This window comes from Lepisma saccharinum, chromosome 13 (genome assembly GCF_977018435.1).
Source record: "Lepisma saccharinum chromosome 13, izLepSacc3.1, whole genome shotgun sequence".
NCBI classification, from domain to species: domain Eukaryota; kingdom Metazoa; phylum Arthropoda; class Insecta; order Zygentoma; family Lepismatidae; genus Lepisma; species Lepisma saccharinum.
This window is the reverse complement of record NC_139241.1, coordinates 73,537,173-73,563,774: the sequence shown is the minus strand read 5'-3', so window position 1 is coordinate 73,563,774 and position 26,602 is coordinate 73,537,173. Positions and strand designations below refer to the sequence as shown.

The 26,602-nt window shown below is 40.0% G+C and overlaps 1 protein-coding gene across 5 annotated transcripts in view; it reads left to right on the top strand.

Annotated features, from left to right (window-relative positions):
- The window catches only part of LOC145997412 (TGF-beta-activated kinase 1 and MAP3K7-binding protein 3-like), a 213,881-nt gene that overhangs the window by 66,928 nt on the left and 120,351 nt on the right, over nt 1–26,602 (top strand). The window contains exon 1 of one of the 5 annotated variants that reach the window (XM_083134432.1): nt 15,077–15,205. The exons of the other annotated variants lie outside the window; for them this stretch is intronic. The gene's annotated coding sequence lies outside the window, so the exon portion shown is untranslated. Of the gene's footprint in view, nt 1–15,076; nt 15,206–26,602 lie in introns of those variants that run through there. 5 annotated transcript variants of the gene reach the window in all.

The window sequence follows — 26,602 nt, the reverse complement described above, 5'->3', positions numbered from 1 at the left end:
CTCCCCCACCCCAACTGCCCTCCCGTCAGCCGTGAACAGTAAACAGCAAATGCCTATCTTCAACGATCTCATATGAAGATCTGTTTCCATGTGTAGGTGATCTTTTATACTTTTTTAAAATCATTTCGCTGTTTCTTTAACATAACTTGTGTAGGTTCGTTAGGGACTATTTACTGTGTCGGAGCTCTACGGGGAAGTAGAAGCTGAGACCCAAGCAAACTGTGAAGACTGCCAATCTCGTGACGTACTCGGTTACGTCCGAGATACGTTACAGAGTAAGCCACGCAAAAGCCAACCCACATGACCCTCCTGTTTTCTTCTTCTTCCTCGGATTCGACTTTCGTCAAATGTATGAAGGAGCCTTAAATTGTAACAGCCCACCTGTTCATTTAGAGAAACGGGATGCAACAGAAAACAGTGTCGAAGGACCAATACATATAAATTGTAGATACTTCCGCTAAAAATGCAGGCTCCAGCACAGGACTCGAACCCGGTCTCTGGCATGCCGTGCCATTCTCTTCCAACTGAGCTACCGACCCAGCCCTGGTTTCCCTTATTTTTGCCTGGTTTCCATTATTAAAAATTATAGATACTCGAGTTTGGACTCCCATTAAAAATTGACCAATATACCTACATAAAAACGAGTTCCATCAAAATTTAGCTTATTCAATTCTGCGTTAATCTATGCTAACCAACATTTTTTTTGTAGGCCTTATTTTTTTTATCGCCGTGAGAACAAAAAAAAAGGGCCTTTTTTTTTAGTTTTGCAAACGATCGCTCTCTTTGAAATTCTGAAAATTTCCGATCGTTATGAAATTTTAGTAGGTTTCAGGCAGAAAGGTTTTAAAGACAATCATTAATTTTCAGGTTTTCAAAATTTCTCAAAAAACCGTTCTTTTAAATTTTGCGAAAACTTTTTCTTAGTATTGGGTAGTCCTACAAACACAATATTGGTCTTGTTTTGAAGCTCTTTGCATTAGGGATGGCCAAACGGATCCGGATACGAAAATTCCGGATCTGGATCCGGATCCGAGAGTTTCGCTTTCGGATCTGGATCCGGATCCGTAAGTTCCGGATCCGAAAATCCGGATCCGGATCCGAGAGTTTCGTATCTCAATCCCATTATAATATTACCACACCTTAAAAGGTATGATCTGCGATTACAAAGAAATTTCTCATTAGTTAGTCCTACAATAATTTTTTTCAAGTGTTGTTCCTAAAATACTTGCTACGCATCGGCTAACACACTCGTGCACAAAAATAGTCTTACTTGTTTAACATAAAATGTCAGAGGTGATTTTGTAAATGCCATTGAAACGAATATGTATTCATTCGAATGTATTGGAAATGGAAACACACATAAATGTGAGGGCCTCCCCATGGCGCAGTGGTAGCGTCATTGCTTTGTAATCAAGGAGTCCCGGGTTCGATACCCGGTGGAGGCACAAGTGGTTCGGATCCCACTTTAAACTGTAGGTCCAGTCCCGATTAGCCTTACTGTGCATAAAGTGGACTTAAAACAGCAAATCAAACCAAACACATAAATGTGAGACATTCCATTCCAATATGAAACCTTTAACACATAGAACAAGATAGAAATGTTATACAAAAATTATACAATTTTTCTACAGTTACAGTTTTACAAATTAAAATAAAACATTATAATATATGCAGTGTTATATAATTACAAAGTGTAAGACTAACAAGGTAGGTTTTCTAAGTGTCCCCCTCCGATTTCAATGAAACTTGGCAGGTGTATAGTGGGGCCCAATGGAAGAAATAACTGTTTTTTTGTTTCAACTAAAAAACTGTTTTAGGGGGCAAAACCCCCTCAAATGTCAAGATGACAAATTGAAGTGAGGACCTGACCCCTGTTTCCCCTCCGATTTCCATGATACTTGACAGGTGTGTGTATAAACGGGCACAAAGGAAGAAATACGTGTTTTTTTGTTTCGGCAAAAAAACTGTTTTAGGGGGCAACCCCCCTCAAATGTCAATATGAGGACAAGTGTAAGTGGGCACTTGGCCTCTGTGTCCCCCTCCGATTTTCATGAAACTTGGCAGGTGTATAGTGGGGCCCAAAGGAAGAAATATGTGTTTTTTTGTTTCAGCTAAAAAAACGGTTTTACGCGGCAAAACCCACTCAAATGTCAAGATGAGGACATATTGAACTGGGGATCTGACCCCTGTGTTCCCCTCCGATTCCCATAAAACGTGGCAGGTGTGTGTATAAACGGGCCCAAAGGAAGAAATACGTTTTTTTTGCTTCTGCTAGAAAACTGTTTTAGGGGGAAAACCCCTCTCAAATGTCAAGATGAGGACAAATTTAAGTGGGCATTTCACCCCTGTGTTCCCCTCCGATTTCCATGAAACTTCGCAGATTTATAGAGGGGCCTAAAGGAAGAAATACGTGTTTTTTGTTTCGGCTAAAAATCTGTTCTAGTGGGCAACCTCCCCTCAAATGTCAAGATGAGGACAAATTGAAGTAAGGATCCCCCTCCGATTTTCATGAAACTTCGCAGGTATATAGAGGGCCCCAAAGGAAGAAATACGTGTTTTTTTTTTTGTTTCGGCTAAAAAAATGTTTTAGGGGGCAAAACCCGCCTCAAATGTCAATATGAGGACAAATTGAAGTGGGGATCATCTGACCCCTGTGTCCCCCTCCGATTTCCATGAAATTTGGCAGGTGTATAGAGAGGCCCTATGCCCCCTGTTTATTCCTATGCCATATTTACTTGGTTTCGGGGTCGGATCCCCACTTCAATTTCTCCTCATCTTGACATTTGAGGGGGGGGGTTCCCCCTAAAACGGTTTTTTAGCTGAAACACAAAAACACGTACTTCTTCCTTTGGGCCCCTCCATACACCTGCCAAATTTCATGGGAATCGGAGTGGCGCACAGAGGTCAAATCCCCGCGTCAATTTGTCTTCATTTTGACTTTTGAGGGGGGTTTTGCCCCATAAAAGTTTTTTTTTTTTTTTAGCTGAAACACAAAAACACGTATTTCTTCCTTTGGGCCCCTCCATACACCTGCAAAGTTTCATGGAAATCGGAGGGGGAGACTTAGACCTCCCTTGTAAGTATATTAATTAATTACAAATCGCGCACGCGCGCACACACTATATATATGTGTGTATGTATGTATATTATATACATATATGTGTGTGTGTATTAGCAGGTAACAATGTGTTATAAACACATTCTTACTTTCCAAAGAAGCGCATGTGGAATGGCAAAACGAATCCGGATCCAAAAATTCCGGATCCGGATCCGAAAGTTTTGGATCCGGAACCGCATCTGAAAATTCCGGATCCGAAAGTTTTGGATCCGGATCCTAAAGTACCGGATCCGGATCCGAATCTGAAAATTCCGGATCCGGAACCGCATCTGAAAATTCCGGATCCGAAAGTTTTGGATCCGGATCCGGATCCGAATCTGAAAATTCCGGATCCGAAAAATTTTAGGATCCGGAACCAACCGGATCCGGAACCGCATCTGAAAATTCCGGATCCGAAAGTTTTGGATCCGGATCCTAAAGTACCGGATCCGGATCCGAATCTGAAAATTCCGGCCCCGAAAAATTTTAGGATCCGGAACCAACCGGATCCGGATCTGGCCATCCCTACTTTGCATCTGTTTTTAAAATGCATTATCATTGTCAATTCACATATCCAAACCGATTTTATACAGATTTTTTATTCAGCGGAGTAAAGATGTACGCGGAACGTGGCAACGCCGCACACAGCGATGTCCGTTGAACAGCGGAAACTGCCGGCGGGTGTTGCGATTCAATGCTTACGGTGTTGCCACGTTCCACGTACAGCTTTACTCCGCTGAATAAAAATTGTATAAAATCGGTACAAATTTGAATCCCGTACCAATCCATAGGATTATTCTTTATTTTATTTTAACTTTCTCTCTCTAGAAGCTTCAATTCACCAAGGTTCATTCACTTGTTTACACCAACTGTCCACTCCTCTCAGGTATTTGAATTATGCAGTCACTTGTTAAGCAGACTTCCACATCCTGATATATTGAGGCTGCAAGGTTTACAACAGGTAAACAAGGAGTAAGCAGCTGACAATAATAGGAAGGTAAAAACTCACGTATCAGCGCATAGGAAGTCTCCTGAGACGGGTTTAGAGGAGCGGACAGACTGGCAGGGGACTCACTTTTTGATTTGTTTAGAGACAGGCAAGAGAAAGTGCCTCTTCACCAATTTCATCATATCATCACTCATCCTCATCTTCGGGATTAGCCAAAAGTGGCAGAAATATGAAGTAAAATAAACCGAATTAATCATAAAACATTATAATGCTGACCAAGGCAAAATTTATTGTATTAGAAATATACACTAAAACGTAATAAATTTATTGTGAATCTTCGTCTGAAGAAGACCCTGTTAGAGGGTGGAAAAGTTACGTTTTTAGTGTATATTTTTTATACAATAAATTTTAACTTTGTCAGCATTTTAATGTTTTATTAACATGTAAACAAGGCTTAACAATGTTACGAATTAATCAATCAAATCCTAATCTCTCCCAACGTGGAGCCATGTACAGAGCATTCCCTGACATTCGCTACGAGACTGTGCGGCAAGCGGCCCGGCATCAGTGCGTGTTTTCCCGGTGAACGTGTCCGCGACAGTCGCTTATATTAAACCTTGTAAAAAAGTTTAAGAGTAACAGGGTCAGTTCTGAATAAAAGTGGAAAGAAAAATGGGGAAATAAAGTATACAAAGACAATCCGCACACCATCCGTGAGATAAAAGAGAGTATTGTACGAAAAATCGGGAGAATTACAGTAGACGAACTTGCACGTGTAAATGCCAATTTCCTTCGGAGATGCCAGGAATGTGTTGCAGCAGAGGGACATCATTTTCAACACCTTCTGTAGTCAAGTGTAGTACACAATATGAAAACTGTAATTTTAATAGGCGACTGTCGCTGACCTGTTCACCGGGAAAGACAAGCGCTGATGCCGGCCATCTTGCCGCAGTCTCTCGTAGCGAATGTCAGGGAATGCTCTGTATTATTTACATGGATATTCTGGAAACCCTGAAAAAAGTTTGAGAAAAGCAATGTAATTTTGAAAATGCATCTAAAAACCTCGAAATATGTCAAGAAAATGAGGAAAAAAACCGTGGGAAAGGTAGAACATTTTCAAAATGCATCCAAAAACGTTGGTAAATGTCCGACAAAACCAAATATTTTTCAACATGTCCGGATTTGAGACTGTTCCACTTTCTATTTTCTTCAACCTTCTTCTTGAAAGGAGATATTCTGAATAAAATGTTTTTTTCTTTTAAGAATGTAGAATAAACATCATTCTCTTGGTATGTCTTAATCACTACAAAATGGTCGGGGAATTCATTTTAAAACCTGTAAAATTCAGAGAATTTTGTTTGCCAAAGTGAGAGTGGGAACCATGTCGCACCTTAAAACGTTTTTTTCTGGTTTTATTTATATTAAATTACTAGTATTAGTTCAAAGACTGGAACAAAAAAGTTTGATTGAATCGTATACCCACGGGAAAGTATTTAGTTTCGTTTATACATTCAGGATATCTTTTGGGTTGAATGCACAGTTTGTCTGTTGCTAGTCCCCTCAATCCATTGTAAAAACCAGCTATGGCATGGGAATTTCCACAGGGAATGCTTTCACGTGCTTCTGTCCACACAGAACAGGGACGTCGCTCGTTTCCTGTCATTGTAGATGTTGTGGTTGCATACACATATTCATGCTTGTCATACATATCAGGATTGGACACAGTGTCTGCGAAAGCGACCAAGATTTGGCGATTGCACAATGCGTGGCTTTCCCATAAAGGTGAGTGGCAAAATATCCATTTTGACTCAAATATGAGACGTAATGTATTATTATTTCCTGATGACTGCCTGTAGGCAAGAGACTTACAAGGTGTTGTCCATCATAATGTGTTATTAGTTTTGTTTTAAAGCCACGAGGGAGAGTTTCACAACAGGTGGGCATTTTATTTCTATAACGTCAAAATGTGAGCTGCTACTGAAAACGACAGCGGGAAAAGAGAGCATGAATTTCTCCCCATGTTGGAAGTTGATTTTTAAGACAGGCACAATCTGGGGAAAATATGATGAATAAGCATTTACAGGATATTCCTTATGGAGAGGTAACTTGAAGTTACTTCTAATGAAATGGACATTTTGCCTTTTCCAACCGCAAATGAAATCTTCAACGTGTCCTCTTTCCGTTCATATGTTTCTCTACGCCAGCTGAAGTTTGATATTCCAAAGAGAACAAGTAAAGTAATACTCCCATAACCGTAATGCTAAGGTTTCTTCCCCTCCTACAACCATCCAGCGGACAGACCTCTCTTTTCTCATCTCGCCGCGGGGAAAGATGGGTGGGGAGGAGCAGTTTAGGGTCCTCATTAGTTGCGATACAAGGGTGCCATCGATTGTCAGCACAGTTTAATTCGTTACCAACAGAGGATGTTAAAGGAAATAGAGATGGTGGGTGAAAAGTTCCTTAGGTCGGATCATACTTTTTGTACTCTGTTCTCCTGAAATGTGACACATGCCTCGTTGTCTGCCTCGAGTTCCAAATGTTTGGCTAGTTCCCGGTCTCGTCTTGAATTTCACCTCTCGGGTCGTATCTCGAATTGCAAATGTTACGCCCCTTCTCTTGTGGCTTCTACATCTAAGGGAGATTTCCGATCTAAGTGACAAGCAACACCGGCCCCCTTCAGTTTATAAACAAGCATTTACCGCGCGTATCCGAGCAACAGACCGAGGCGACGCGCTGCAGGGTGTGGAGACAACGGCCCAGTCTGAGCGACACGCGAGCGACAAACGAACGTGCAGCTTGTCGTGTTGCTTCTTTGCGAGAGGTTTCATTGATTACGGAGGGTTCGCTTCCAAGCGACACCTGACGCTTGTTAGCGCGTGTCGCTTCAGTATAAAAGCCCCTTAAACCTCATGATTCTCCCCGATAGCGTAGTGGTAACATCATCGTCGTGTAATTAAGGGTACTTTGTTTCGAGGCCCGGTGGAGATGGTACGGATCCCACTTGAAAACTGTAGGTCCACTCCTGATTAGCCTATCAATACATAGTGGACTTCAAAACTAGAACTCGGTCTAAGTAAGTAAGTCTCTATCTCTTCCCGTTTTTAAATTACAGAAAAAAAGTTTTTGCACACACATTAAAAACAACAAAATTAATCTGCAAACAGTCTGACATGCACACACTTGCTGCGTCTAGGAGAAAAAAAAGTTGCACACCAAACCAATGTTGACTCGGGCGAAATTTTCATGACCTTTGTAATTTCTGAAGAAACTCGAAATATAGACGACACTATGGCGGCCTCAGTGGATCGCGCTACGATTCCAGGGGTCCCGGGTTCGAATCCCGGTGTGGTCATGGGTATCTTTGTGTTCCTTCATCGATATCAGCGCATCATCACCCATCTTCGCGATTAGCCAAAAGTGGCAGAAATGCCAAGCAATCCAAATGAATCCATCATAGACGACACCATGACAGTATGTCTCGGTTTTGTCTAGACCCCCTGCACCTGTAGGTATATTTGAAGGGATTTATGACAGAAAATATATATTGTTAAGTTTTCCAAAACGTTGAAGGGAATTCTGCAATTTCATCAGCTTACTGAAAACTCAATGTACTGAGCAGTACGTGCAATCTGCTTTTGCTGTTGCCTGCGTTCTTGATGTCAACCGAAGTCTGCGAACAGGGGGCCTCACGAAGAAATGTCAATGTAATTTCATGCAGAGCATTGGCGAGCTTCTCTCTGTTGTGGCAACTCTCCAGTGCCTCGCATGATGATAAGTTGGGTAGTCAAATTGCTGGCCTTAAGACACGTGGGGCATTTGCATCTGTGATGGCTTTTTTCAATTGTTCCACGACGATGCAAATGTTTGTACGAGGTGCGTTCAAATACTTAGTTCCCGGGAAGACAAGTGGCAGTAGCTGGATAGTTTCATATTCAAGGTCATTTCATGTTTGGATTAGGAATGGTCTCGCCTCGTTTGTCAGGAGGTCAGTCTCCATCTCGGTCTAGTAGAGGTCAAGTCCTAGGCTCGCGTCTCCAAATATGTCGCTTTAGCAATATAAACAGTGTGTCTCTGCAAGCAGTAGCACCAATTTTTGAGAAAAATTGGGTGAGCTGAACTGAGATTTGTTTTTATAATTTTATGCAATAATATATGTTCTGTGTAGGCTGAGGATTTGCCCTAAGATGCCATTTTTTAGTTCCTTGCCCAGAAAATCTAAACTTTTACATTTAGAAACCCTTTCAGGCCATTTCTAAGAGGAATACATGAATTTTATAGTGGCCTATTTTAGTCGTAATTGCCTATTTTTAAGATAATTACGTTTTGACTGCCTAATTTACTGTAGATAAAATGATGAAAAATCTGTCGATGTTCATCATTTTAGAGCCTATTTTGAATCTTCCGGTCTTTTTTGCCACAGTTTTTAGTGTTTATCAATAGTCATCCTGGTTATAAACCCTTATCCTTGCTTGCTTTCCTAATAACGAAGCGGCCACTACTTTCCACATATTCTTTTATTAGCCGTGTTCGTATTTCGCTGTACGGATTTTCTACAAATCCTTCATCAAATTTGTACTACCCGGATATCCGAATTTTCCAGGTATTCTGATATCCAAATTATTTGGATTATCCTGACATTCGGATATCCGGATTATCGGTTGCGTCCGAATCGGATATCAGATAATTTGAAATCCAGATATTCGTTATCCGGATTTTGTAACCATTCCTATTCTAAACATGAGTTCGCAGATCTCTACATGAAACTTTGTCATCTTGTAATCAAAGGGCGCCTGGTTCGATATCAACTGGAGGTGCATAGTGGTTCAGATCTCACTTAAGTATAGTTTCAGTCCCAATTAGTCTTTCAGTGTAAAAACTCAAATACAGCGTGTAACAAAAGTCCGGGAACACTTTAAAGAAATTATTGTAGCCAAACGAGTAGCATTACAAAGTGACAAAGTACATCATTTCAAAGAGTAAAGTTGTAAGTTTTTTCCTCATTGCAGGTGTTACGTGTAGTTCCATATATCGTCGCTAGGTGGTGTCATAATCAAGGTGGCGCTTTCTGGAGCTAAGGCTGTGTCCGAAAGCTGCAAGACCATACTTGAAGCGAGCATACTTCGAGAGCATACTCGCAGTGCGGTCTTGAAGCCTGCAAGCGGAAAGCTTTCGAACTGCACTTCGACTGCAGCGCCAACACAAGTGAGGAATGCAACAAAAGTTGCTTCGAAACTAAAATTATCAAACATCGACTGTATGTGCCACTCTTGTTTTCCGTGAACAACACACACATGACTCGGCGTGCAGTTTATATAACACAGCACGTTATTAATTATAGAAATATGAAAGAAATTTGCTCTTTCAAATTAATTTTCACACATTCCGCAACATGGTTTACGATCGCGGGAAAAGAAATTGTTTTCTCACTTTTAAACACCTTCTCACTATAGATGAAAGAAACCACGCATATATGAATAAAACCAATAAATAAAATTACATACTATTTTAAAAACTTGTTTACTTACATTTCCACACAATGGAAGAACTACAACTACCAGCTGATTGACTTCAGACGTCCATTTTTTTAACAAATGAAAAGCAAGCACAGATCGCAAGTGTGCACCGCTCGTGTGCTGCGTCCTCTGGTCTTGTACACTCGTTTGCTTGGCGCTTTCGAACTGCACTAGGTGACGTCACTTCCGTCAAGACTGTACTTCAAGTATGTACTTTGTACCTTTTGGACACAGCCTGAGAAGGCTTTCTGCGTGCTAGAATTTGACAAAAAAGAGTGCAACGGATGATTTTTTTATGAGGTTATGTAAAGGAGCATGTCCCTCCTCTTCCACGTGATGTTGTGGAACTCAAAAGGAGAATTGAACAGCCACAGTCTCGGAAGACATGTTGGGCCGTGTGTGGCAAGAGTTTATAATCGCGTCGACATTTGTCGGTTCACACATGGTTCCCACATAGAGTGTTTGTAAAGCGAGTGTTGTTGAAAAAACTTACAACTTTACTCTTTGAAATGATGTACTTTGTTACTTTGTAATGCTACTCGTTGGCTACAATAATTTCTTTAAAGTGTTCCCGGACTTTTGTTACACGCTGTATATAAGCATAGCTCTACAGGGATAAAAGCCAGGGTTGTTAAAGGTCCAGGAATTTGAAATAAATTCAATTTCGGTCCAGGAGGGAAAATCAGCAAGCGTAAATGGGTTCTGGACCGTAAAGAACCTTTTTTATCTTTTTATTCGGTCCAGGAACCTTTTTCCCCGGATCAATTTAAATACGATAAAGGAACCTTTTTTCCGGATCAATTAATTTACGGTCCAGGAACCTTTTTTCGGGATACATTTAAATAAGGTCCAGGAACCTTTTTTCCGGATCAATTAATTTACGGTCCAGGAACCTTTTTGGGGATATATTTAAATAAGGTCCAGGAACCTTTTTTTCCGGATCAATTAATTTACGGTCCAGGAACCTTTTTTGGGGATACATTTAAATAAGGTCCAGGAACCCTTTTTTCCGTATCAATTAATTTACGGTCCAGGAACCTTTTTTTCCGGATCAATTAATTTACGGTCCAGGAACCTTTTTTGGGGATACATTTAAATAACGTCCAGGAACCCTTTTTTCCGTATCAATTAATTTACGGTCCAGGAACCTTTTTGGGGATATATTTAAATAAGGTCCAGGAACCTTTTTTCCGGATCAATTAATTTACGGTCCAGGAACCTTTTTTCGGGATACATTTAAATAAGGTCCAGGAACCTTTTTTCCGGATCAATTAATTTACGGTCCAGGAACCTTTTTTCCGGATCAATTAATTTACGGTCCAGGAACCTTTTTGGGGATATATTTAAATAAGGTCCAGGAACCTTTTTTTCCGGATCAATTAATTTACGGTCCAGGAACCTTTTTTGGGGATACATTTAAATAAGGTCCAGGAACCCTTTTTTCCGTATCAATTAATTTACGGTCCAGGAACCTTTTTTTCCGGATCAATTAATTTACGGTCCAGGAACCTTTTTTGGGGATACATTTAAATAACGTCCAGGAACCCTTTTTTCCGTATCAATTAATTTACGGTCCAGGAACCTTTTTGGGGATATATTTAAATAAGGTCCAGGAACCTTTTTTTCCGGATCAATTAATTTACGGTCCAGGAACCTTTTTTCGGGATACATTTAAATAAGGTCCAGGAACCCTTTTTTCCGTATCAATTAATTTACGGTCCAGGAACCTTTTTGGGGATATATTTAAATAAGGTCCAGGAACCTTTTTTCCGGATCAATTAATTTACGGTCCAGGAACCTTTTTTGGTGATACATTTAAATAAGGTCCAGGAACCCTTTTTTCCGTATCAATTAATTTACGGTCCAGGAACCTTTTTGGGGATATATTTAAATAAGGTCCAGGAACCTTTTTTTCCGGATCAATTAATTTACGGTCCAGGAACCTTTTTTCGGGATACATTTAAATAAGGTCCAGGAACCTTTTTTCCGGATCAATTAATTTACGGTCCAGGAACCTTTTTGGGGATATATTTAAATAAGGTCCAGGAACCTTTTTTCCGGATCAATTAATTTACGGTCCAGGAACCTTTTTTGGGGATACATTTAAATAAGGTCCAGGAACCCTTTTTTCCGTATCAATTAATTTACGGTCCAGGAACCTTTTTTTCCGGATCAATTAATTTACGGTCCAGGAACCTTTTTTGGGGATACATTTAAATAACGTCCAGGAACCTTTTTTCCGGATCAATTAATTTACGGTCCAGGAACCTTTTTTGGGGATACATTTAAATAAGGTCCAGGAACCTTTTTTCCGGATCAGTTAATTTACGGTCCAGGAACCTTTTTTGGGGATACATTTAAATAAGGTCCAGGAACCTTTTTCCGGATCAATTAATTTACGGTCCAGGAACCTTTTTTTTTTCGGATCAATTAATTTACGGTCCAGGAACCTTTTTTTTGGGGATACATTTAAATAAGGTCCAGGAACCTTTTTTCAGGACCAATTAATTTACGGTCCAGGAACGTTTTTTGGGGATACATTTAAATAAGGTCCAGGAACCTTTTTTTTCTTCGGATCAATTAATTTACGGTCCAGGAACCTTTTTTTGGGGATACATTTAAATAAGGTCCAGGAACCTTTTTTCCGGATCAATTAATTTACGGTCCAGGAACCTTTTTTGGGGATACATTTAAATAAGGTCCAGGAACCTTTTTTTCCGGATCAATTAATTTACGGTCCAGGAACCTTTTTTGGGGATACATTTATATAAGGTCCAGGAACTTTTTTCCGGATCAATTAATTTACGGTCCAGGAACCTTTTTTTGGAGATACATTTAAATAAGGTCCAGGAACCTTTTTTCCGGATCAATTAATTTACGGTCCAGGAACCTTTTTTTGGGGATACATTTAAATAAGGTCCAGGAACCTTTTTTCCGGATCAATTAATTTACGGTCCAGGAATCTTTTTGTGGGATACATTTAAATAATATCCAGGAACCTTTTTTTCAGGCTCAATTTAAATACGGGCCTCCCCGATGGCGCAGTGGTATCGTCGTCGCCTTGCAATCAAGGGATCCCGGGTTCCGATACCCGGTGGAGTCACGTCCCACTTTAAACTGTAGGTCCAGTCCCGATTAGCCTTATTGTGCACAAAGTGGACTTAAAACGCCAAATCAATCCAATCCAATCAATTTCAATACGGTCCAGGTACCTTTTTTCCGGCTCAATTTAAATACGGTCCAGGAACCTTTTTTCAATGAAACAATACACAACTTTGACCGAATTAAAATTGTACGAGAAAGAAAGTTCCGGTGCTGAAGCGGAACCCATTAGAATTTATTGGTTCCTGGTAACAATTCGACCCCGTTGAAAACAACGGTACGGGTCGATCATTTCAGTACACACTTTTCCCAGTTGATGTCCCTCGTGGGTGGGGTATGACGGTCCAGACGCCTAACATAAATGTTAGTGTCTGCTGCCTCTTTCCCTTCCGTCCTCGCCTATTGTCGAGAGCTTTGTGCAGAACTTTTATAAGTAGAGTATTGGCTATGCCAGGAATGATGTCACTCGTCCTTCAAAATGATAGGCCAAGTTTTATGTGGTGTGGGTGGCGACCGGTTTGGCGTGAACGCTTTTAGAATGTGGTAATCTCGCCGTTTCGAAGATGCTCTTGTTTCCTTGGTTAGCACGCGTGATGGGCTGGCGACGTAGCAACGTAACGCGTTTACGAGTGTTTGATTATGTAAAAGCATTCACTCCCGCCAACCTCCTTGGCGGAGTGGTTAGCACGGCGCGCTACGACGCCAGAGGCCCCGAGTTCGAATCCGGGCCTGAGGTTGGGTGTTCTTTGCGAGTGTCCCTTCATTAATTCATCGCTCACCCTCATCTTCGCGAGTAGCCTAAAGTGGCAGAAAAACGAAGTAAAACCAAGTAGTTTTGATCCGAAATCCAGACTTTATTCTTTCACTTTTTCATTAAAAATCTCGTTCTTTGTGCCATGTATTCTCTCTCATTTTCTTCGCTTTTCGTGTCTTTATCTTTTATTTGTCGGCAACGATGTGAAAATGGGTAACGGGGGGGGGGGGGGGGTAAAGGCGGCCGGGCGTGATGCTGATCACATCACCCCAAGTATGGCCAAAATTAAGAATATGTGGACCTCTACCTTCACATCGCCCCATATGCCTTCATGGCATAGTGGTACCTTTACCTTACTTTTTTTGTTTTACCGAATTTAGTTTCTTTTGCTACGTATAATTGATTATACAGGCGATTTGACTTGGTTGTCGGGTAAATGGATAGTTAACGAAGGGTAAAGTCAAATTTTGGAGCTCGTACGCCATTTAATATGGTCACCAGGCACGAAAATGTGTTAAAAGGACGAAATTTGCCCCCCCCCCCATATATTTCAAGAAGAAGTCATGTTTACGTATAAATCGAGACAAAACCAAGAACAAGACCGTAGGCTGCCAAGGGCAGTGTCCCGGATTCGAATCCTGCCATGTGCATGGATGTTCTTTATGAGTACCCCTTCATTGGATTCGTCCTGCCAACGCTCATCCTTATCTTCGCGATTAGCCAGTATGGTGTGTATTTTCGTGTTTGGTTGGAAATGTACGTGAATATTTATTATTATTTTGTCATTTACTTCCATTAAATATTTTAGTTATCTTTTGTTACCCTTTATTTTCTTGAATTTAAAATTGTCTGGGTAGTTTAAATATAACATTAAGTTGTGGGCTTAATGAAGATTAACGTACATGTAGATATCCTTTGACCAATGTTTTTACTTAACTTTTTAACTTTTCTATTACTGTTGTAAGTTCAGTTTTATTATTAATTAGTAGATTAATTTAATGATTACTAAGGCTAGAGTTCTTAATTAAAAATTGCATATTTGTATTGAATAAAATATTATTAGTTTATATGGATCAAATACTATTGTAACAATTTATTTGATTGAGTAACTTTAATTTTTACAGGGCTCTCTTTATTAAATACACGTAAAGTTTAATTAAAGAAGTTCAAGCCAGAATAAAACTTTAATTAAAAGGAGAGTTAGAGTTTATTATATTAAATGTATTACACTAAATTAAACTATAATTAGAAATAGTTCTCCCTATACGTATAATGATTCTCACTTTTTCTCATTATATATAAAAAAAAAATCGTCAAATGTTGTTGTGTATATTATATATTTACTTCTTTTTTCTCTGTTGTCAATAAGGATTAAAAATGCATATTTAGGAAAACAATTACTTTAAGTTAGAGACAGAAAAGCGAAGTAAGATAAAACGGAATCAGTTGATACATACAATCCTTATCAGCTGCCTCGCATCGTCGCCACTGTTTTGCCCAGAGCTCTCAACTGCGGGTTTTGTTTACGCCGGGAGATCTTGTTGTGTGCCCAGGTGCGACGACACGAGGGTCAAAGGTCGCGGGGTTCCGCCGAACGGGCGCTGTGCCAGGCATGCCTTGCCGACAGTTACGATGCCTGCTGGGATCAGAAGTGAGCGATCCTTGAGCCGGTCGGGAGCGGGATTGAGGATGGCGGGCCGTGAGCGTGTTGTGCGCGGTGTTTTCCTTAGTGAATCCTTGTGTTGTGCTTGTGTGCGCGGTTGTGCCTGTGTTGGGAGTTTTCCGTAATGGTAAGTCCGCTATTTCTATTTCCCTCTGCTCCTCTTGTTACTGGTTCGCGAAGTTAGATTAACGCCGACAACCGATCACCCTAGCCGTACCGCTGATTTCCGTGGAGGAGTGGTTTTCACAGCGCGCCACGACCGCCAGGGGTCCCTGGTTCGAATCCCGGCCTGGGCATGAGTGTGCTTTCGTGAGTGTCCCTTCATGAATATCATCAATCAACCTCATCGCCGCGATTAGTAAAAATGGTAGGAAAGCGACGCTAAATAAAAATAAAATGAAACAAATCTTTACATTGCCCAGGATTCGAACACAGGACCCGCTACGCTAATCACTCCGATACGTAGGATTGCATTTGCAATTCTCCTGGGATTTGTGTCCGCTTATGTACACAGATAGGCAATTCGCGACGGGACCTACAGTTTTAAGTGCCTAGTACTTGGTACCTGGTATCCAGACCAGTCAATTCTCCAGGCCTCGATGTCTACAATAGCACTGTTACCGTCTTGTAAAAGAGAGAGGTCCACGTCATGATTCTTCTTTGTGAATGCCCCCTCATCAATTTCATCATATCATGGTTCATGCACATCGTCGCGGTTAGCCAAAATTGCTTAAATGCAACGCTAAGTAACAAAAATCAATAGCGCTTCGCGTTTGATTTTAGCTGTAATTTCCATCCCGGTTGGACGGTGAGAAATTAAAACCCACTATAATAAGAAATTTATTTCACTGGGTATGTGAATGTCCATCAATTTCTTGTAATTCTCCTCATCGCTGCGTTTGGCATATAAATTAAATTTCGTGGCGCAACAGCTCTTTTGAGAACAAGGGCCTGCAAAGCGACTACTTACTGGGACGGCGATGCCCTCAGTCCGTTACTATTGTTACAAATGGTTCCCGAATTGTCCGGACGATGTTGGGTCAATACCGAAATTTTGGGGCTCCTGCCGGCGATAGAACCCCGGACGGCAAGAGCTCTAAAATTGGGATAAAAGTTACACAAAATAAGTCAAATCCAAACGCAAGATCAAACATGTTCTAGGTTCGTCTAGTGAGCATCTTCGGTTTTGTACTTGACGTATCTCGTGTTCTCTTTCTGTTATTATTTTGAAAACTTTTGTCTTGTTTCTGCCGTTGATCTAATCGCGACCGGAAATTTCGGCGCATTTCTAAGCATTTCCCTGGGCCTGTTGACAGCCACGGATGAAACTTTCAATTGCTGGTGACCTATACGAGTCCATTGCCGTAAACCATCAACTAACCCCCCTTCTACCTTCCTTATTCGCAACCAGGAATGTTACCAAATTAATAAACCCAACTCCTTTTGGATATTTCCGACAGTACTTACTATAGCTATCGTCTAGTAATCATGCAGTCACAAGTTCGACTCTCGATGCTTTGAATCACAATTTTAATCTAAACGCCAGGCTCGTGCAGCCTGTTTATTTATGAAATAGGCTTTTAAACCTCGCTCAGCATATCAATCTTCACACTTCGGTCATTTATAGCGATTGATGTTGAATATTGAAGTCCAGTCCGGCCCTAAGAACAATTCATCAACATGTTTTAACATGTTTAATCCGAGAATGACCACAATGACCTTACACGGATGAGGGGATATCCAGTTTTCAAATTATCTGATATCTGTTTTATACGTTCTCCAAATAGTCTTTATCCTATAGTCTTTAAGGATCAGTAGGCTAGAACCCTGGCGGAGGCACATTGCACAGTGGTTCAGATCCCATTTTGAATTGTAGGTCCAGTCGCGTTAGCTTATCTGAGCATGAAGTGGAAATATTGGTATTTCTGAACTCCGGATAAACTCCGGATTTGGCCTTCCTGGTTTGAATCTTTATCCGTGCTGCTGAAGATATAAACTTCATCCGCCGACCTATGTAGCGCGAAGACTGGTCCTAGAATAGAATTTCTCACCTATTTAATTAGCATTGTTCAGCCTCATCCTCACGATTAACATGCAATTATAAGAAAATGACGTGATACATACTTTGTGTAGACTCTTAGAAAAAAACAGGTTTCTGGAAGAAACTTATCAGATCATCTTATGAAAGCTGAAGAATGTTTATGCATGGGTTTTCATAACAGTTTAGTTCGGCAGGCATCGTCAGGCAACCTATTTTTTTCTATAAATTTCCTGGCACGGGCTGTACCATGTACACATACAATCTTTTGATTGTTCTTGCTCATTTTGTCGAAAAGTACCATGTCCTATTGCACTGTAATTTAAGTGATCATTGTTCCGTTTTTCAGGGTCAGATATCATGGGATGGTTCGTCTTTTGGCTAAATTTTCCACTCTGTATCCATGACGTAGCAGTTGTTCCGGCCTGCATAGTTCGAGTTCCTGGATTGTGGTGTTTCATCTCCAACGTCACGATTACCTTATACGCAGAAAAGCGATCCAAACTAACCAAGATACGGATAGAAAATAAACGTATTTATTTAAAGTATACTAGTAACTATGCCAAAAAGTGTGACTTCAATGTGTTTCCCGGCTTTGTCCACGGGGATTTTTCCACGGTTCGATATATCTAGAGATTTCCTAGTCGTAGGATATGTTATTCGCAAGTTATAAAGCGTTGATAAACCTGTACGAATCATACTTAAGGCACAGGCCTATACTTATTAGTCGTATGTTTATAGATATTGTGTGGCAGTCAAAGATTCTAAGGATCCTGCTCTAGTTATACCCCGTGTTTGTGGTCTAGAATCTGTGTCCGTGCTAATCCGAACGAACTTTCCACCAAGGGTTCCAGATTCGAGTCCTGGTTAGTTGAGCTCGAGTGTTCTTTCATCTAACCATTATCCATCCATATCGTCGTGATTGAATTAAATAGGACAAAAGTGGCTTTAAAATAAGAAAAATACAAACTGTGGTGTAGCTGTTAGCGTACTTGTTCTAACTTCTATGAGTATGCCCCTGTAAACCCTCCAATCTTTCCCCCGTTGCAATGCCCCTGTAAAACCTCCAATCTTTCCCCCGTTACCCGTTCAGTTCAACTAAACTTCGTATGAGTTTTTAAACGGAGCTGTTCGGGGATTTCCGTAAGATCTCGTGCTTGTTCGCTCACTCAACATTACTACCCAACCAGTCGTGAATCTCGAGCACGATACGTTCGTATTATTGACACACGTGACCGAAGACAGACTCCCAATCACCGTGCAGAGATCCGAAGCAGGCCACGCCCCATAAATTCCCGATCGCAGCCGAACTTCTTTGCAGAAAAGTGCGGATTAGATTTAGCGGTGGAGTTATCGCGACGTAAATGGACGGTACGAGCCAGCAAACAAACGTATAACTGTAACCCGACACCGATTAATGTACACTTCATGTCCACATTTCGTTACCGTTGCGACGAGTTACAGTGTCAACTGAAACAAACGGTTCTTTACAGCGGATTATCCAATTGTTTTTCCCCATTTTGTAACGTGCCATTCCGGCATTGTTAGCCAAGTTTCGGCGTGAAGGATGGACCAATTTGCAACAATGCCGTCAACAGCGTAACAAGCAGACATGCCATGTTGTTTTGACGCAAACATATCGGTAGCGAAACATTTAATTCAGGTGACCTACCCCCCCCTCCCCCTTCGTAGGCGTATTTTACATCCTGAAGCCACTCCTACGGAAAGGAGTAGTGGGCAGTTTCCTCGCTGCCTGTGGCATGGCCAGAAATAGCCACCAGGTATTTTCGGTTTGGCAGTGTATCCATCCTATAATTTCCCTCCAGCACATAAAAATATTCCCTTATTTATCCCCTCTGCTGCCATAGGTCGTTACCGTACATCCTTTTGCGTGTTTTCATCGGTTCTGGTGCTCGGAATTTAGCTTCAAGTGTGGCTTTTAGTGCTGCGTACATTGTTACCTTTTTGTTTTAGTACATATTTGTTATATACACACACCAGTGTTTCGAAAGTTATTTTTAAAAAGTAACTCAGTAACAGATTCAGTTGTCTGATTCAAAAAGTAACTGAGTTACAGTTACTGATTTTAAAAAGTAACTCCGGTACAGTTAACTGATTTTAAAAAGTAACTCCGGTACAGTTAACTGATTTTAAAAAGTAACTCCGGTACAGTTAACTGATTTTAAAAAGTAACTCCGGTACAGTTACTGATTTTAAAAAGCAACTTCAGTACAGTTACTGATTTTAAGAAGCAACTGAGTCACAGTTACTGATTTTAAAAAGTAACTGAATTAGAGTTACTGATTTAAAAAGAAGTAACTCTGGTACAATTACTGATTTTAAAAAGTATCTGAGTTACAGTTGCTGATTTAAAAAAAATAACTGAGTTACAGTTACTGATTTTAAAAAAATAACTGAGTTACAGTTACTGATTTTAAAAAGTAACTGAGTTACAGTTACTGATTTTAAAAAGTAACTGAGTTACAGTTACTGATTTTAAAAAGTAACTGAGTTACAGTTACTGATTTTAAAAAGTAACTGAGTTACAGTTACTGATTTTAAAAAGTAACTGAATTACAGTTATTGATTTTAAAAAGTAACTCCGGTACAGTTAACTGATTTTAAAAAGTAACTCCGGTACAGTTACTGATTTTAAAAAGCAACTTCAGTACAGTTACTGATTTTAAGAAGCAACTGAGTCACAGTTACTGATTTTAAAAAGTAACTGAATTAGAGTTACTGATTTAAAAAGAAGTAACTCTGGTACAATTACTGATTTTAAAAAGTATCTGAGTTACAGTTGCTGATTTAAAAAAAATAACTGAGTTACAGTTACTGATTTTAAAAAAATAACTGAGTTACAGTTACTGATTTTAAAAAGTAACTGAGTTACAGTTACTGATTTTAAAAAGTAACTGAGTTACAGTTACTGATTTTAAAAAGTAACTGAGTTACAGTTACTGATTTTAAAAAGTAACTGAATTACAGTTATTGATTTTAAAAAGTAACTCTGGTACAGTTACTGATTTAAAAAGAAGTAACTCTGGTACAATTACAGATTTTAAAAAGTAACTCCGGTACAGTTACTGATTTTAAAAAGCAACTTCGGTACAGTTACTGATTTTAAGAAGCAACTGAGTCACAGTTACTGATTTTAAAAAGTAACTGAATTACAGTTACTGATTTAAAAAGAAGTAACTCTGGTACAATTACTGATTTTAAAAAGTATCTGAGTTACAGTTACTGATTTTAAAAAAAAATAACTGAGTTACAGTTACAGATTTAAAAAAAAATAAGTTACAGTTACTGATTTTAAAAAGTAACTGAGTTAGTTACTGATTTTAAAAAGTAACTGAGTTACAGTTACTGATTTTAAAAAGTAACCGAGTTACAGTTACTGATTTTAAAAAGTAACTGAGTTACAGTTACTGATTTTAAAAAGTAACTGAGTTACAGTTACTGATTTTAAAAAGTAACTGAGTTACAGTTACTGATTTTAAAAAGTAACTGAATTACAGTTACTGATTTAAAAAAAGTAACTCTGGTACAATTACTGATTTTAAAAAGTATCTGAGTTACAGTTGCTGATTTAAAAAAAAATAACTGAGTTACAGTTGCTGATTTTAAAAAAACAACAACTGAGTTACAGTTACTGATTTTAAAAAGTAACTGAGTTACAGTTACTGATTTTAAAAAGTAACTGAGTTACAGTTATTGATTTTAAAAAGTAACTCTGGTACAGTTACTGATTTAAAAAAGTAACTCAGGTACAGTTACTAGTACTTGATTATCAGGCGTACTTTTAGTACAATTTATGGTCAAAAGTGGAGAGAATATGAGGGATGCAGTAAATGTCCCGAAAGAATGACACAAGTGCAATATTTTTACTACGCCGTTTGTGCTTCTATAAAAGAAAATACGATATAAGCTGTAAAAAATACCATTTGGTGGATAATAAATTAGAATATTCTAAAATTTAAATTAAATCAAAAATGTCCTCTTTGCAGGAGAGAAGTTAATAGAGATTGATGACTGTAATACACAGTGAACCCTTGGAACGATAAAATGGCGTATAGTTGAAAAAACACGAATAAGCATGTTAAATTTGATTGGAATAAAATTGAAGTTATGGAGTCATTAAAATAGAAGTTTTGAGAAGCGTGAGGAGATGATAATTATGTATAAAAAGAAAGGATAATCATTGAAAATCAGGAATAGGAAATTTAATAATATAAAAGATGTCATTACCCCCAGACAGCAATCAGTCCAGCCATGCTTATGTCAGTTATTACCGAGTGGGATTTACTGAGGGGCATAACCAGGAAATGTGCGAGTAGGAAGGATTACACCTAAATAAATGGGGCATTGTTATGTGGAAAGAGGGGAGAATAAATAGTTGGGGGGGAAGGAGTGAAGGGGGTCATTCGTAAATGAGAGAAGTAATCTGGAGTCTTTGGTAAAGCAGGAATTGGGGAAGATCTCCACAGTTCTGAGGAGATTCAGGTCTACCACTGAGACGGTTAACAATCCTTACTTTCATATCCAAATATGTGCCGGGTTCTTTTAAAAGTTGTGTTTTCACCTCTCGCAACTGATGCTATGGAAGCTTACCATTATTTATTATTAGTGTATAAATCGGATCGAGGTTACGCACCCCAGGAAATCGATCCCCGCACCGAGAGTATGTTCGTTACCCAAGGAGGCGAGCCGGCATTTACAGCTTGCAGGTAACTGAAAGTACGATACGGAAGCAATAAAATACAGCGCGTTTCAAAAGTCGCCCAACCCTTACTTCGATCGTATTATGGAAACTGCGAGAGATATTCACACCGGGTTTTCTTCATTCTGCATCGAGATATATTTTGCTTTCTTTCCCTCTTGGGAGAAAGGGAGAGAGAGAGAGAGAAAGAGAGAGAGGTAGAAAAAGAGGGAGAGAGAAAGAAAGAAAGTAACCCACTTCTTCACACACACACACACACACAGAGAGAGAGAGAGAGAGAGAGAGAGAGATAAGGGAGAGAGAATACACAGAGAGAGAGATAAGGGAGAGAGAATACACAGAGAGAGAGATAAGGGAGAGAGAATACAGAGAGAGAGGGAGAGAGAAAGAGAAAGTGAGAGAGAGGGCGAGAGAGAGAGAGAGAGATAAGGGAGAGAATACACAGAGAGAGAGAGAGAGAGATAAGGGAGAAATAATACAGAGAGAGAGGGGGAGAGAGAGAGGGCGAGAGAGAGGGGGAGAGAGAGAGGGCGAGAGAGAGAGAGATAAAGGAGAGAGAAAGAGAAAGAGTGAGAGAGAGATAAGGGAGAGAAAATACACAGAGAGAGAGAGAGAGAGAGAAGGGAGAGAGAGAGAGGGCGAGAGAGAGAGAGAGATAAGGGAAAGAGAATACACAGAGATATATAAGGGAGAGAGATGGAGAGAGAGAGATATATAAGGGAGAGAGAGAGAGAGAGAGAGAGAGAGAGAGATAGAGATATAACAGGTCAGGGGTTAGGTTGGGAGAACTAGGTCTTTCTTTCACTCTCCTTCTCTCTCGTTTTTCCCCATTCTTTTTTTCTCTCTCTCTCTCATTCTTTTCTTTCCTTGCAAGCCCTCTTTCTTTCCTTCTTTCTTTCCTTGGAGAAAGAGAGAGGGGAGAGAGAGAAGACATTATTTTTTAGTTTTCAGATCACTTTATGCTCTTATAGGCTAATCGGTACTGAGCCTACAGTTTACTGAGTACTGAGCCTCCCCCAGAATGGCAATTTGGAATGTGAGAAAAGGGAAAGGAAGTATCTAGAGACATAATTTGAAGGTTGTTTTTTTTGACTGGTACACCCAACGTCAAAGGAAATAGTAAGCCATCACAATTTTCAGCCAGTCTGTTTTCCACAATGTGAGTGTCAAATGAAAACGCCAAGAAAACAGATGATAGCATCTTCACATTAACAGAATTCAATATTTTAAAGCCTGGTGTGGTTGACAATGTAATTTACCCAGGCACAGAACGAGGTGTATTCGTAAGATCTTCCGTAAAATTTCCCATTTTTCCCACTCCTGCTTCGTTGAGGGAAATTTCCCTCCATGTGCAACACTGACGTGCGCATGCGGAGCCACCGACGGGTTATCTTGGAACATTTTTAATGATATTTTCCTATTTCCGGCGTTGCTAACTACACGGACGAAGGGAAAAGGGGGGTTCAAATATAGCGCGGCGCAGACAAACACTCCAATAGCCACGACCTCTAACCCACGGAGACCTTTCCGTGTTGTGAATTCCCCCCGTTGTCGGCCAGACAATTTCAGCACCGAAATGCACGTGTAGCTGCTATCTTCGACCGTGTCCAATAATAGACGCCAGTGCGCTGGCTTGTTATCACGTCTTCCTGTCTACCCCGCCGTCGTCAGTTGTGTTTTTGTCTTTGCGCGGTCCCGCATACCTTTGTTGATCAGGAATTTGGTGTTATGCGGGGCGATTCAGTGAAAATTTCTTTAATTTTGTACCGTTCTTGGATTTGAGAAATTGAACGAGGACATTACTAGGTTATCACGTCTTCGTGTCTACCCCGCGGTCGTCAGTTTTTTTTTTTGTGTTTTCGCGGTCGCGCATACCTTTGTCGATCAGGAATTAGGTGTTATACGGGGCGATTCAATGAAAATTTGGTTAATTTTGTACCGTCCTTGGATTCGAGGAATTAAGCGAGGATTTTGCGTGTATTTTGGTGTCGTAACGATAGTTTGTTCCAAACAGTCCTAACTAAACATTTATAAACACACTGTTCGTCATATTGTCAGCCAACTCATTGTTCGAATTGAAGAGGAGGAAGCAGGATAATCCTCCACTATGTATTTTCTTTCTCTGTCCCTACATTTCTAAATGTATTACCTTAATCTTAAGACTGGGTAGTGATAATTGTTCTAACAGGCATATTATTTTTTGTAAAATTAATGGAAATTCTGTAAATGTAAGTTTTTTTTTAAAAAAAAAATACGCGTATAAAGTACAATTTGCTGACTAATAAATTTCTTAAATGCTACCCTTTTAAATATTTTTTTGGAAGGGTAGAAAACGATCAGCCATATTAATAATGAAGTCAGTATTGTTATGTTAGTCTGTAATTTCCCACCTTAAGAAAATAAACAGTTCATCACTACAATTTAGATTTCTCAGATGACTGATTTTTCACTTCAGTTAAGATCAAACATTACTTTTTTTCCGCTTCATGACATAGTAGTAACTAAAGTGCGGATCAATATGCACTAAAAAAGTGGAAAATATGCATTCATCTATGCACTAAGAACAAGTAAAATATGCACTCAAATATGCAAATTATGCACTAAAGGAAAAATATAGGCACAAAAAAATACCTCGAAATACATTTATTTTTTAAAGTACTACATACACACATAGTGACCATTGAAAGTAAAGACGAAGCAACAACAGCTTCATGTCAAGTAAGGTTGCAAAATCTTGTATTCAATTGAATTTACTACTTCCAGTTGTTAAACACAATATAACGAAAATCGTTAAGTAGTTTTGAATTTATGTAAATTGCAGAACACTACAGCATATCTCTAAATTGGTTAGAGTGATTTTTTTTCGTTTATCAGTTAGTACCGTGCGTCCATTTCGATCTGCAGCCGAGAGATCGGGAGAAGCGTGGCGGGCGGCGCTGACGGAGAAGCCGACATTTGCGGCCTGTAATGCCCGCTTATTTTTATAGACATATGCAGACATTTATATAAATATTGCAAAACGATCACTAACCTGTGTTATAACACGCAAAAGTTCTTCTGTAATTCATCCAAGTTCTGCTCTTATATACACAAATAAATACGCTATAGAAACGATGTTAAGAGCCACAGATAAAAAAGCATTTTAATCATGGTTTTGATCAGTAAGTTTATATCCTTGAAAGAGTTTTTCGGCGATGGGAATCGTTTGGAGGTTTCGAATGTGCAACACTGTATCAGGATTACACTGCAGACGAAACCGATAAAAGTGAATGGTTTTCGTGAGCTTCCTCGCAATCCGAAATATCCGAGCTCGAGTTTTTTGTTCCTTCGCGACTAGATGAAGACAGAGTTGTAAATATAGTGGCGAGCAATGTAAACCAAGAGCGTGTTAATTTCGTACTGTGCGCAAGAGTGTTATTCTTGGTTACTTGCAGTTGCTTGTTTGTGTTATTGTAGTGTGTATGTGTGACGTGTCAGTGAGACGATTGGAATGCCAGCCGCAAGATTCACGTTAGAACAAAGATTTTTTATGTATGACACGTACCTACGTGAAAACAATCTCGTGTAGAAACGTGTGTAGGTAATTTGTACAGAAATTCCCATGCGTTTCAACTCCACACAGAGATACGGTTAGATATCTTGTCCTTAAATTACGAGAAACTGTATCGTTAAATTTTAAAACACCTAAGCAAAAACGACGGATTCTAACCGAAGCAAAACTCGATGATATTGGTGCAGCGTTAGAACGTTCTCCAAACAAACCTCTACGCCGTGTTTCACAAGAGGTGGGCGTGTCAAAATCATCGGCACATACAGTCACTAAGCTACTAAAATTAAAATCATACTCTTATAACACAGGTTAGTGCTCGTTTTGCAATATTTATATAAATGTCTGCATATGTCCATAAAAATAAGCGGGCATTTCAGGCCGCAAATGTCGGCATCTCCGTCAGTGCCGCCCGCCACGCTTCTCCCGATCTCTCGGCTGCAGATCGAAATGGACGCACGGTATATCCTTGTATGAAGAAAAGGTGCGCTCCACACTACAACTTGTCACTGGACAATATTTCAATGCAGCTATGTCCTCTGGCGTGAGATCTTGTAATAGTTCTGTTGATTCACCTTGTAGCACAGCTTTCACTGTGCACAAAAAATTCAAACCTGGGTTCTTGGAAGTCACTTTATCTGCCTTTTCTGCAATAATGCTCCCACTGATGTGTGATGCACGGCTGCGGCTGTAGCTCGGTAGACGCGCCGGTAGAGCATGGATTCTGAGCGAAAAGTCGCTGGAGTTGAAATAAATTTTGATATGCTCGTCTACCTCACCAAATCGCCAGCCAATGCCCACGAGCTCTGCATTAGAAGAGGGTGATGCATTCGAGAAAAGCAAATAGTCGTCTTTATACATATATTATATAGACACACGAAAATACTGTACAGACCCTATTACACAAGATATATATACAAACATAAAGCAACCATCTACGTTGGCCAACGTACCCCAACACATTCCCCTCTGGGCCCAAAATAGTGTTGCGAGCTATCACTCACGAAATCACTGTTGTGGGGGTGGTGGCCACAATCCTACCTTGGTCCGGCCGATGTATGTACGTCGTCCTCCGTCCAGCGCTGGTCCGTGTGCAGGGTCACAGAGTCAAGGTGGGGTCCTCAGGTCGAGTCCCGACAGCATGGGAAAGGAAGCCCGGGCAACGGCACGACGACTGCGGTCAGTGCGCGAGGTTACACTTCCGTACGGTGTCACGGTC